This window comes from Phyllobates terribilis, unplaced genomic scaffold (genome assembly GCF_046119375.1).
Source record: "Phyllobates terribilis strain yellow unplaced genomic scaffold, ASM4611937v1 Scaffold_4__5_contigs__length_816908805, whole genome shotgun sequence".
In the NCBI taxonomy this organism is placed as follows: Eukaryota; Metazoa; Chordata; class Amphibia; order Anura; family Dendrobatidae; genus Phyllobates; species Phyllobates terribilis.
Genome location: NW_027362764.1, coordinates 188,406,076 through 188,420,553, shown reverse-complemented (window position 1 = coordinate 188,420,553; position 14,478 = coordinate 188,406,076). Strand labels below are relative to the sequence as shown.

General features: G+C 38.8%; 1 protein-coding gene across 4 annotated transcripts in view; it reads left to right on the top strand.

Annotated features, from left to right (window-relative positions):
• Positions 1–14,478, top strand: part of THRB (thyroid hormone receptor beta) — a 449,080-nt gene that overhangs the window by 94,212 nt on the left and 340,390 nt on the right. For all 4 annotated transcript variants that reach the window (XM_073677977.1, XM_073677980.1, XM_073677979.1 and 1 more), the window contains exon 2: positions 13,631–13,736. The gene's annotated coding sequence lies outside the window, so the exon portion shown is untranslated. The remainder of the gene's footprint in view (positions 1–13,630; positions 13,737–14,478) is intronic.

Sequence of the window (14,478 nt, the reverse complement as noted above, 5' to 3'; positions counted from 1 at the left end):
TATGAAAGTCTACAACAGTTCTACAACATAATGGACATGCTGGAGATTTCAAAATCTAATCTCTGTATAATCCCATCCACTCTTCCTGTACTATAATTTGTTGCGGATCTTCCACCCCAAAATCCCGGTGAAATATCAGCCATGTGTGAACATACCCTTAATTCTGCTACATGTTGTAGTCCTTTGGTGCTCTGAATGAAAGTAATTTTTCATATGCTTAAAAATGTATTCATGCTGAGTTTTTAGAGTAGTTTATTGGCATTTTAAATGGTTACATTGGTTTAGTATTGCAGCAATCTTTCAAAGGCTGTGTGCCAGAATTTAGGCAGAAAAAAGGCTGCAAATGTAAACTTTTTTTCAATGTTGCAACACACTCACCACTGCTCTAATAATCAATTGGAACTTAGTGGAATGGTATAGCCAACCAACACCAGTAGATTTGATCTAATTTACACTAGAGGCTGATGTAAATCATAGTAAACATTCATTTCACTGCATGGTTAGATTCTAGTTTGTGATGCATAAACAGCCCACGATACAGTATACCAAATTACATAAAAGGAGCTTTTGTTTAAGACTGAAACACCCAACTTAAAGGGGTTTTCCAACTAACAAAGTTAATTTTAATCAACAGATCTTGAAATAATAGTAATATCCACAATTGGATGTTTTTAAATGAAATGTCCCTGTGCTGAGATAATCTTATAAATGTGCCCCTGCTGTGTACTGTGTAATGTCTGTGTCTCACCGTGCAGGAACATGGTCTGATCATACCACATCTCCTGGGCAAGGGAGGAAGCAAAAGAGAGTATATAGACAGGACAGCAGGGGATTACAGCTGATTCTTTCTTAGAGGTAAAACATTGGTTAAAAACAGGCAGGGAAATGTTTTGCCTCACAGAAAGAATCAGCTGTGATCCCCTGCTGTCCTGTCTGTATACTCTTCTGCTTCCTCCCCTGCCCAGGAGATGTGGTATGATCAGACCATGTTGCTGCATGGTCAGACACATCCATTACACAATATCAGACTATCTCAGCACAGGAACATTTTTTTTAACTCATCAAATTGTGTAATTTATTTTTATTCCAAGATCCATTAAAATGTGCTTTGTTTGTGGTATGGCCCCTTTAAAGCTCCAGTCCAGCATTTTTTTATTTATTAAGTGGTGGCAGTAATGTAGGTTCCTTGCCCCTAGTATTATTATTCCCGTCCGCTGTCTTCCTCTTCACTTTTGACTGACCGGAAGTCAGAGGTAATGGTCACAAGTTATCTATGTAAGTCTATGAGAGCCTCGTTAAGAAGTGGCCTCCGGATCGCCCAGCAAACAATGGGTCAGACACTGTAGAAGATGACCAGAGTGGTGCCGTGAGCAGAAGAAGATAGCGGCTGGTAAGTATAATACTAGAGGCAGGAAACTTACATTAGTGGCACCACTCCAACGCTGAAATAAAAAAAAAATGCTAGAGTGGTGCTTTTATAAATTCCTTCCAAAATGTTTTCAAGAAATCAATACATATGCTGACATAGAAATAAGAGAAATACAGAAAACATCAACCTGTGTTATGTCAAACACAATGGTGTGGAATATAGGCACTGAGCTTTTTTGTGTCAATCAAAAACCAGGAGTTTTTCAACTATCAGAGTTCTGCTACATGTTACATCTAAGAACACGGTATCACAACTGTTGCACCCAGTAATCTATGTGATACATCGCTGGAATCAGGGTCTTTGTCCCTACATTATGCTGCTGGGAGATGAGATAACAAAAACCTGGTGATAGTTTCCTTTTAAAGGGTTTACCTCTTCTCTACCAATCAATGGTGGCTTTCCAATGAGGACAAGACTTATAACACTTTACATAACAGTCTGCAATTTACCATGAACTGTTGAAAGCAGAACTCAAGGCTGCACGAATACATTACATTGGAGTGCAAGAAACCCGCCATCTCCTGTGTTTCTTAATATTGTTATGCGGTAATTTGAAATCTAATGGAAATTCTCACAGAGCACTTTTAAGCTAATTGCTGATATGATATTTATGAAATTAATGAATGTCTAGACCGTGTTTTCAGTGTTCTCCATTACATCCTAAGAAGATTACAAAAAAACACAGCGTCCTATCGACTAATGAAATTTTACTGATTTTTTTATAGTAAGTAGAGCAATTTAGACATAGAAAAGGTTTGAGATCCGTGTATGACAGTTCTTTCTCAAGTATTAAATTAGATCTACCTGAAGCAGTTTTTCCATACAGCGTTTAGCTCGAGGGTTTGGTAACACTGGACTATTGAGAAAGTATGCTCTTCTAGTGTAAATAGCAGTAATTTTATCTAAGTTCATAAATGGAAAAAGAGGTCTGAACTTTTTGTGTCACACTCCCGTACCCGAGTATGTAGGAAAGTAGTTTGCTTGCTTGTGCGCTTTAGATTTCCCACTTATGTAAAATAAACACTGGTGAGTAATAACTATGGAATAAGTGATAAATGTTTATTGTGCTCATTACAGGGAATGTCCACAGCTTCAAATCCTTTGTCTACACATTAGTCTACATTGGCTAATCTGATTTGTGGTGTGAGTCAAATTGGCAACTTTTTGTTTAATTTAGGTAAATCACAAGAAATTGGGTCAATTTAGGCCACATTTAAGTAAATTAACTGAAAATTGGTGCAGATTTCTGGTGAGAACTAACACCTGTTCAGATATTTTGCCAATTCAGAGATCAAAATGCAGGAAGAGATAATTATTAATAATTTATTAAAAGATATGTGACTTTAAATATTTTTCACACTATCACTCCACCTGCTTTTTACGCTTCTACTTACGCCAATATTCAAAAATGTGAACCAGAAAGTTAAATTATAAAATTCAGTCTCCTTATAGCCAGCACTAGGAGGCACTTAGTGAATAATTCCTTATTATAGGGTTGACTGTACAGCTTTGGATGAAAGCACTAAGAAGATTATCAATTACTAGGGATGAGCGGACCCGTGGAAGTTCGGGTTCTGGTTCCTGACCCAAACTTTACTTCAGAACTGTACCTGAACTTGAACCAGATCCCAAAACTCCATTGAAGACAATGGGGACCTGAACTTTGGATCAGGAAAATTCTCTCTCTCTGTCTCTATCACTCCCTGGACTTCCCCCGGACCTCTGAACATTAAAATGGATTTCCGAGAGAAGTCTGTGTTGGGCGTTTATCACCGGTCACTAACTGTCCAGTACGAACCACCGAACTTTTAAGTTCAGGTAAGTTCAGGTCTGCTCATCTCTATCAAATATCAATTAGAGATTAGGAAATGGATTCATAACAAATCAAATTCATTATGAGTTTCCCAAAAATTAGTGATTCTGGTGAATCTGTAATTTTTGGGATTTGATTCACAAGGATCTTTCATTTTGCTGTATTTTTTTACGGCACAGAAGGATCTTAAAAATAATCAACATCATATATTTACCTGTTTTATTATTTTGTAACTTCTTCCCTCTCCTTTTTTTATTATTCTTTGGGGCCTGGAGGGACCTCACAACTTAATGAATTTCTTTTCTGGACACTTTTGATTCAGATCGATTTTATTTGAACCAAACTGAATTGAATTGTTAGCCCAGTTGAGAAAATGTGATCAAAATTAAATTCAGGAGATTCACTCATTTCTGTTACCAATATATGTGTGTGTAGAACGTATGCACAGATCAGTTTTTCAGGGGTCTTTTGATTGTAATAAAAATATTTTATCATTTGGCTCTTTGTTGTATATAGCTACTATATTCTCCAGAATACAGAATTTTTGTAATTCGCTCTGCACAAATTGAGCAAAATGGCAGCTGGCTGGCCATACAAAGCCAGCAAAAGGTTAAAAAAAATGTAAAAAAAAACAACTAATACTTCACCGCTCACCTCTCCAACCACCTCCCCCGCTCACTACTTCGTAGGTTTTTTGGCGCCTCTTGTTACCACTGGGCCGTATGCTGAAACCCCAGTCATCTTCACGCTAGTCCGGGACTTCTTGGTTCGGGACATCTGTGCACATGCACAACGACATGCCACTCTTAGGCTGCGTGCACACGATGCGTTTTTCATGCGTTTATGCTGCGGAATTTCCGCAGCGGAAATGCATAAAAAACGCATGGTAATCCGCACCCCATGGTCCCCAATGGCATTCCGCAATGTCAATGCACATGCTGCGGATTTTTCCGCAGCGTTTCTGCAGTGCTCATAAATCCGCAGCATGTTCATTAATTTTGCGGAAGCGCAGCGGAAGCGCCGCCATTGACTTGCATTGAGACGCATAGAAACCGCGACTGTACATTTGTACAAGCTGATTCTATGCGTCTCTATGTGCGGATGGTACCCAGGTCTGGAGGAGAGGAGACTCTCTTCCAGACCTGGGTACCATTGTACCTGTAACAAAAAGAATAAAATAAAAAATAAAGTTATATTCACCTGTCCGGCGGCTTCTCTGCATGCCAGCAGTGCTGAAGGACCTTCGGTGACGTCACAGTCATGTGACCGCAGGCCCTTCACCGCTGTGTCTCGCGATATGCCGGCAGCCGGGAACCAGACAGGAACGAGCGCTGCTGCACACACTGGGGCATCGGGGGTGAGTATAGCTTTATTTTAAGCATTGTTTTACGGTCACACTATATAAATCCATGCTGCTTGCATGGATTTATACAGTGTGACCTAGTTGTCAAGTACTTTCCAAGTGATGCTAAAATCGCCTGGAAAGCGCTTGTCAATCTACATGCGGAAACGCATGTGAATCTGCATGTATTCCGCATGTATTCTGCAGGAAAAACGCATGCACAATCTGCATGCGTTTTTTCTGCCAGGGAGATGCAGAAATGCTGCAGAAATTTTCTGCTTCATTTCTGCATCGTGGGCACATAGCCTTAGTCACCATCAAAAGTCTGGTGTACAGTGAGTGCCGTGAGGTTGCAGCACATGCTGTGATGTCACAATGACACCGCGACTTTATAACACACATGTGCAGACACATCCAAGGCTTAGTCACACACTCTAGGCAGGGACGTCACAACGTGCATTGTAACCGTACGATAATTTGTATAATACAGGGGTAGTGAGGTGAGTATTGATTTTTTTTTTAAATCCTACATTTATTATGCCCTGAAGCCTCTCCAGACCCAAGTGTATAATAAGGGACAATTAATTTGTGGAGAATGATTCCTTGTGAATCAAATTTTCTAGTAAAATCCTCATAATTTGGCAAATTTGAATCTTGTCAGATCTTCTCATCTCTATTCAAAATATAAAAAAGGAAGTGATACTTATGGATCCTCCACCACGAACTTACTAACACTTCCAATGGTGATTAACTCACTAAGAATTTTTTCGTTTTGCTTTTCCCTCACCTTCCTCAAAGAGCCATAGAGCCATGTGTTTTTTTTTCTGTCCACATAGCCATATGGGGCTTATATTTTGCGGGATAAGTTGTATATTTGAATAACACTATCCATTTTTGCCATTCAATGTATTGGAAAATGGGAAACAAAATTCCAAGTGCAAAGAAATTGTGAAGAAAAAACAAAACCCTCAATTCCGCAATTGTTTTTGTGCTGATTTTTTTTTTGTGTGGCAAGCTGATGATTTCATTGACATCATTTTGAAGTATAAATGACACTTTGATCTCTTATTATGGCAATTTTTATGGCGTTGCAATGACCAAAAAGAACCCCAGAATTCTGGTATTTCAATCTTTTTTTCACTTTATGATTGTTACCGATTGGGTTAAATATTTTTATACAGTATTTTCATAGTTTGGACTTTTATTACACTCTGTGATATCAAATTGATATTATTAATACGTGTAAATTTATATATACATATAAAGTCATGGCCAAAATTGTTGGCACCCTGGAAATTGTTCCACAAAATGAAGTATTTTTCCCAGAAAATTATTGCAATTGCACATGTTTTGTTATACACATATTTATTTCCTTTGTATGTAGTGGAACAACACAAAAAAAATAAAAAAAAGGCAAATTGGATATAATTTCACACAAAACCCCCAAAATGGGCCAGACAAAATTGTTGGCACTTTCAACTTAATATTTGGTTGCACACCCTGTGGAATAAATAACTGCAATCAATGACTTCCTATAACCATCAACAAGCTTCTTACACCTCTCAACTGGAATTTTGGACCACTCTTCTTTTACAAACTGCTCCAGGTCTCTCATATTTGAAGGGTGCCGTCTCCCAACAGCAATTTTAAGATCTCTCCATAGGTGGTCAATGGGATTTAGATAGTTATTGCAGGCCACTTCACAACTCTCCAGCTCTTTCTTTCCATCCATTTCTGGATGCTTCTTGAAGTATGTTTGGGGTCACTGTCCTGCTGGAAAATTCATGACCCAAACACAGCTTTCTGACACTGGGCACTACATTGTGACCCAAAATCCTTTGGTAATCTTGAGATTTCATGATGCCTTGCACACAGTGCCTGAGGCAGCAAAACAACCCCAACACATCTTTGAACCTCCACCATATTTGACTGTAGGTACTTTGTTCTTTTCTTTGTAGGCCTCATTCCATTTTTGGTAAACAGTAGAATGATGTGCTTTACCAAAAAGCTCTATCTTGGTCTCATTTGTCCATAAGACACTTTCCCAAAATGATTTTGGCTTACTCATGTACATTTTGACAAACTGTAGTCTAGCTTTTTTATGTCTCCATGTCAGCAATGATGTCCTCCTGGATCTCCTGCCATAGCATTTCATTTCATTCAAGTGTCGACGGACGGTTTGCACTGACACTGATGCACCCTGGGCCTGCAGGACAGCTTGAATTTCTTTTGAACTTGATTGTGACTGCTTATCCACCATCCAAACTATTTTGCGTTGCAAACTTTCAACAATTTTTCTCTGCTGTCCACATCCAGGGAGATTAGCTACAGCACCATAGGTTGTAAACTTCTTGATTATGTTGCACACCATGGACAAAGGAACATCAAGATCTCTTGAGATGGACTTGTAACCTTGAGATTGTTGATATTTTTAACAATTTTGGTTCACAAGTCCTCAGACAGTTCTCTTCTCTTTCTGGTCTCCATGCTTAGTGTGGTACACACAGATACATAATGCAACGATTGATCCAAGTACTCCCCTTTTTATCTGGTTTCAGGTATGATTTTCATATTGCCCACACCTGTTATTTGCCATATATGAGTTTGAATGAGCATTATATTCTTGAAAATAAGTTGATTAGCCACATTTTTGGAAAGGTGTGAACAATTTTATCTGGCACATTTTGAGGGTATAGTATGAAATTACGTTCAATTTGCCTTTTCTTTTTCTTTTTTGTGTTGTTCCAATACATACACACATGTGTATAACAAAATATGTGTAATTGCAACAATTTCAAGGACTTTCGGCCATGACTATGTATGTGTGTATGTATATACAAATATTTATATTTATTATGTGAAAAGGGTATTTTGAATTCTTATGTGTTTTTCATATTTTTAAGGCGTTTTTTTGATTTTTACTTTTTTTAGTCCCCTTAGGTCCCACAGTGAACTTAAATCTGTAGTCGTGTGATTGCTTGTACTATATACTGCAATACAAATGTACAGGCTGGTCTTCACAGGAGCGCCATTAAGGCAGACATGAGGTCTTTTAGCATGTTCCTGGCTGCTATGGCATCCCATGGACACCCTGCTATGTGGAGCGGCACACCCTCATGCCACGCACTGTAAATGCCACTGTTCAAGATTGACAGAAGAATTTAACTGCAACTATAAGTGGCAGATGATGGCTGAATAACACAGCCATCATCTGCATGGAATGGAGAGGGCTTAGGTCCTGAGCCTAACCCTGAGCCATACACCCTCTCCTGATGAGGGGCTAAATCAAAAGATTTCATTTAATTTCAAAGCCACATCCAAAGTTTCCATCATGTCTAAATTATATAACAATGTAATTGAGTATTTGCACAGCATTACAGCATTATATGGTATTCCATTCTCAGCTCATGAAATGCCACATCTCTTCAGGAAGGATCAAGGCGCTTGGATGTTTCGAGAATGTACCCCCTTCTTTAAGCATGGATGCTTACAGTGAGTCCCACTGATCTCTACTTCCTAGTCCGTCTTAATACACAAAAAATGACTGCTCAGCCTACCAGTGGATACAGCTGTGACGCGCTTTAGCCAGTGACTGGCTGCAGCTGGTCACACTGTATGTCCCTTTTGGGGACGTTTTCAGTGCAGTTGGAAGTAGAGACTGTAGGAGGACCGGCCAGCTTAGGAACTAAAAAATATTGAACTTAAAACAACATAATGTTAGAATTGGACATTTGCGTTAAAGACATAAATACCTTTATGCAGTGTGCAGAAGTATGCGTTCTGTGTGTATTATTTCACCGGCTGTGCCACTCCCTGCTTTGCAAAGTGGCGGTGATAGGGAAAGGTGATAGTCACTTTCCTGTGTGTTACTGTAGACACATACCAGATATATTGCCACATACTGTAACTTGAACTTTTTCTCAGGACACGTTTTGTTCAATTTTTTTTTTACAGTATCAACAGGTTTACTAGCATTCCTTATCATCAGCTATTTAAATACATCTGTTTTTCACATTTGCTGTGTAGATTAAACTGTCAGGTCAAAACTTGCACAATCCTCAACTGACACAAACACTGATAGAAAATCTACACGGCAAACATGCTCCCTTCCTAGTGAAATGTATGCTGTTAATATTGGATGGACGGCACAAAGAAGTCATGGTGTGAGTAATTCGTAAAACCTCTGTCTTTTAATAAGACACTTGAGATTGCTTATTAAAATATCTCCAATTCCCTTCTGTTTCAGCGTTACTATTCATGGAAAAGGCAGCATGTTGTAATTCAATGTATTTTTTTTTTTGTGGCCTCATTTGATATGTCCCCATATTAAAAACTGGACTTATGCCAGGTTTGGAATATAATTAGCTTTTCATCATTACTCACTTTTAAAAGACCAAGAAAAATAATATTATCTAATGGAATGAATATAGGTAAAAGGAACCAGACTACATTGACATTACAAAATCAAAGTGTAATAAAGTTTAAATAGTAGCTAAACTTTTGTTTTGTTTTGTCCAGCATGGAAAGTTATGAAACTTTGAAAATCACTTTTTTAGGGGATTTATCTTTATTCCTGTAAAAAATTGAACTTACTCATTTGAAGCACAGATGATGGCAGTGAAAGGGTCAACTCAGCACCTGTGTCTCAAAGGTCTCATTCAGACGTCCGTTTCTGTCATGTGCGAGAAAAATGCACTGATTATTTTATCAGAATGTGATCAGAGTTTGGTCTGAGTGCCATCAGTTTCATACTTTGAGAAAAAAAGTTTCTCTACTGTCTCCTTTCTGACAGTCAATGAAAATCAGTCCGTAATCTGATGGCATACGAGTGCAGTCCAATTTTTTCACAGACCCGTATATGTTTTTATATTATCCACATCATATTTGCGCACATATTAATTTAATGCTTAAGGTGTGCGGGTCTTTTTGTTTTTCTGGATCTGGAATGGAGTAGAAAATACAAGTCTTGATGTTGTAGCGAAGCCAGGTAGGACAGGTTTAAATCCTAACACTGCAGGTCTTAATTAGATGAACCTTGCTAGCTTTGACTAAGAACGAGGAAATGGGTTCACCTTGTGTCAATCTGCTGAATAAAGAAGAGTGGAGAGTGTTGAAGCTGGTGAGTGACCAGTCAAAACATGAGCTGTAGCTGAGCGAGAAAGAGGCCAGGGTCTCTCTCTGAATGGAGACTGCATGGGTCAGCTAAGAAAGCTGAGCAGTCTGGGTGCTGGAGCTGCAGAGTAACAGGTGGAAGCTGTAGCCTGTTCAGTGTGAATGGAGTTGAACACTTCTGTTTGGCACTGGAAGCTGCTGGAGCTCAGGCTAAAGGTGATACCTAGACTGGTAGAACCGTACCTCTTCTCTGTGTAAAGTTTGCACTGGGAGAAAGGACTGTAATCTGTTCGGGTGAGCTCACACTGACATATATGGATCTGCTAAATTAACTGTTTATTTGCTGGTTTACCATTTTGCCCAGAAAAGGCTGTTTTGATTTTGAATTGAATCCCTTGGAGCTTTATGAAAGCAATAAAACTGCACCTGTTCGGACCAAACGACATTGCCTGTGTGAATGCTTCCTGAGAGAGTGAAATCCTACAATGGATTTGATTTCACTAACTCTGCACATTATCCGAATTATGCTTAAAAAATATTTGTACAAACTTATAGCATTTTCATAATGCAAGGTTATTTAAAGGAATTATTCCTTTTCAGTAAATGAATGTCCCTGGCTGTGGGTTATTACAAACAAACTGTACTCACCTTCCGCAAGTCCACTGGTGAGTCTACTCCGCTTCTCCCAGTGTTTGGCATTGGCTGCAGCGCTGACGTCATGTCGACATGAAGGGGAGCTCACTGATTAGATGTTGCGCTGTCAATGTGATGCCAACGCTGCAGCCAATGCCATAGACCAGGACCAGCAGTGGATACTCACCGACTTGCGGCAGGTGAGTACAGCACAGTTTGTTTCTTTATAATAACCTGCAGCTAGGGACATTCGTCTACTGAAAGGGAAGAACCCCTTTAATGTATGCATAGCTCTTATATGGTCGTTACCGTACATAAGAAAAATGTAACACATGTCAGTTGAGTTTTCTATATTGTTGCAGATTTCCAATTAAAATTAAATTACAGCTGTATCAAACTGGAAGATTTTTACTTCCAAATTAAAACCAAATATACCAATATACACGAATATAGCCTGTTATAGGTCATGTTAACTTGGAGATCTTCAACAATGTATATAGTATGATACTAATGAATGGAGGTAAAGCAGATATGGGGGAATTCTGCAGGATAAAGAAATCTGCGGCCTAATGTAATGCTGGGGTAAGGAAGTGCCTGGGATAGCACAACAGTCCCGGAATTGTTTGGTGATGATTTGAAGTTAGAATCTATATGGCAACAGTTAGATTAGATTAGAAATTAGCCCTAAATCTTGAAAAACACATAAAGTGGAATATTTATTTCAACCCATTCACAATTTTTACATTATGGCCACTCATTGCATCTACAGGTGCATCTCACTAAATTAGAATAGCATCAAAAAGTTAATTTATTTCAGTTCTTCAATACAAAAAGTGAAACTAATATATTATATAGAGTCATTACAAAGAGAGTGATCTATTTCTAGTGTTTATTTCTGTTAATGTTGATGATTATGGCTTACAGCCAATGAAAACACAAAAGTCGTTATCGCAGAAAATTAAAATAATTAACAAAAAACACCTGCAAAGTCTTCCTAAGCATTTAAAAAAGTCCCTTAGTCTGTTTCAGTAGGCTCCACAATCATGGGGAAGACTGCTGACTTGACAGATGTCCAGAAGGCAGTCATTGACACACTCCACAAGGTCACAGAGTTCCAATTTTCATTTGGAAATCAAGGTCCCGGAGTCTGGAGGAAGAGTGGAGACAGAGGCACACAATCCAAGCTGCTTGAGGTCTAGTGTGAAGTTTCCACAATCAGTGATGGTTTGGGGAGCCATGTCATCTGCTGGTGTAGGTCCACTGTATTTTATCAAGACCAAAGTCAGTGCAGCCGTCTACCAGAAAATTTTAGAGCACTTCATGCTTCCCTCTGCCGACAAGCTTTTTGGAGATGGAAATTTCATTCTCCAGCAGGACTTGGCAACTGTCCACACTGCCAAAAGTACCAATACCTGGATTAACCCCTTTACAGCCTGTGCCGTATTAGTACGCACAGGCTGTAATCCCCCGGTTCAGTGAGGGCTCCGGCGCTGAGCCCTCACTGAACCGGGCACATGTCAGCTGATTATTACAGCTGACATGTGCCTGCAACAGCGGCATTTAACAGCGCCACGCCGGAAGTGCGTCACTTACCCCGCCCATCAGCGACCCCGTCACGTGATCGCGGGTCACCGATGGGTTGACATGACAACCCGGGGTCTGCAGCAGACACCAGTGGTTGTCATATGCTGATTGCTATGAGCGCCACCTAGTGGTCGGCACTCATAGCACAGGACCATTTCTGCTACACAGAGGTGATCTGCAGATCATCTCTGTGTAGCAGAGGCGATCAGACAAGTGCTGCTTCTAGTTTCCTATGAAGACTATAGAGCAAGCAAAAAGTGAAAAAAAAATGTTTTTAAAAATATAAAAAAAAATTAAAAAATATAAAAGTTTAAATCACCCCCCTTTCGCCCCATTCAAAATAAAATAATTAAAAAAAACCCACATACACATATTTGGTATCGCCGCATTCAGAATCGCCCAATCTATCAATATAAAAAAATAATTAATCCGAACGGTAAACGGCGCAACGAGAAAAAAATTCTAAACACCAGTATTACGTTTTTTGGTCTCCGCAACATTGCAATAAAATGCAATAACAGACGATCAAAACATCCGATCTACCCCAAAATGGTATCAATAAAAACTTCAGCTCGGTGCGCAAAAAATAAGCCCTCACCTGGCCACAGATCCCGAAAAATGGAGACGCTACGGGTCTTGGAAAATGGCGCCATTTTTTTTTTTTACCAAACTTTGGAATTTTTTTTCACCACTTAAATAAAAAAGAACCTATACATGTTTGGTATCTACGAACTCGTAATTACCTGGAGAATAATAATGGCAGGTCACTTTTAGCACTCCGTGAACGTGGTAAAAAAATAAAAAAAAAAACATCTGTGGTGTTGCACTTTTTTTGCAATTTCACCGCACTTGGAATTTTTTTCCCATTTTCCCGTACAAGATATGGTAAAACTAGTAATGGCGTTGAAAAGTACAACTCATCCCGCAATAAATAAGCCCTCGCACAGCCATATTGACCAAAAAATAAAAACGCTATGGCTCTGGGAACAAGGGGACCCAAAAACGAAAATGCAAAAATGGAAAATCCCAGGTCTGCGAAAGGGTTAAAAACAACAGTATCACTGTGCATGATTGGCCAGCAAACTCGCCTGACCTTAACTCCATAGAGAATCTATGGCGTATTGTCAAGAGGAAGATGAGCGACACCAGACCCAACAATGCAGACGAGCTGAAGGCTGCTATCAAAGCAACCTGGCCTTCCATAACACCTCAGCAGTGCCACAGGCTGATCGCCTCCATGCCACGCCGCATTGATGCAGTAATTGAAGCAAAAGGAGCCCTGACCAAGTATTGAGGGCATTTACTGAACACACATTTCAGTAGGCCAACATTTCGGATTTTAAAAACATTTTTCAAGCTGTTGTTATAAAGTATTCTAATTTACTGAGATAATGACTTTTGTGTTTTCATTAGCTGTAAGCCATAATCATCAACATTAACAGAAATAAACACTTGAAATAGAGGACTCTGTTTGTAATGACTCTATATAATATAGGAGTTTCACTTTTTGTATTGAAGAACTGAAATAAATAGACTTTTTGATGATATTCTAATTTAGTGAGATGCACCTGTATGTATAAATATATTTTTGGTGTAAATGCTTATTAAAAAGTATCCCACCTCATAAAAAAATATATACAGTATATTTGTCATAATTGTGTGCATCTGTAATTTTCAAGCTTGTATCTAAAATTATACATCTTGTTTTCCGTTTTAGAATCCAAGAGACATTTTACACGCCCCCACAGCAAAACAAGACAGAAGACTATTTTCATGTTCACACGATAGAAACGTTTTTTGAGGATTATGGCCATGATTGCCTAGTAAGTGTTTATTTAAAAAATGTGCTTTAAAAAGTTGTAATGTATAGGCTATTATAAGTAGATCCAAGAGCGGTATGCTGGTACTTTAGATATTAACTATTTGTTTTGTGAGTTTAGAAAATGAACTTTCAGCATGAAAATTAAATGTCCTTTCTGTGTTACTTTTTGGTTCTTCCACTGCTTCCTTGATATTGCTAGGCTACTTGGCCTCTAGTAGTATTGGCCAGACTGTGATTAATTGAGTAAATGTGATGGTTTATTGCTTGCAGATATATTTTTCATTAGTGAAGTAGGGGTTTGATTTGATTTAGAATTTGCTTTTAGTGAAATTATGTTTTCTCTCGAAATTGTTTTATTGCCCTATCTAGAATACCCTTGCATGGTGAGATGTTATAAAAAGTAAAGCCACCAAGCTACTTTTTAACATAATGTTCAAAACCAATATCTAGATATAGGATGATTCTGATTTCTTCATTTATACAAATATGTGAAACTGGGCCACTCCTAAATGGTAGTACGCAATGTCTAATCTTGGACTTTTCAGCATTTCTTTGGGGCTGATTCAACATTTCTGTTCATGAACATGGGATACAGTACTTCACATTTTAAGTATTGTCAATTGAATAATAAAAGTCTAAGCTTTAGGGAAAAAGTAAAATCTAGGATGTCTTCAGGTGTACCTTGAAGCATTTGGGCCCCGTAAGGTACCTGGACCAGGGTGCAACTGCTACCTCCGCACTCT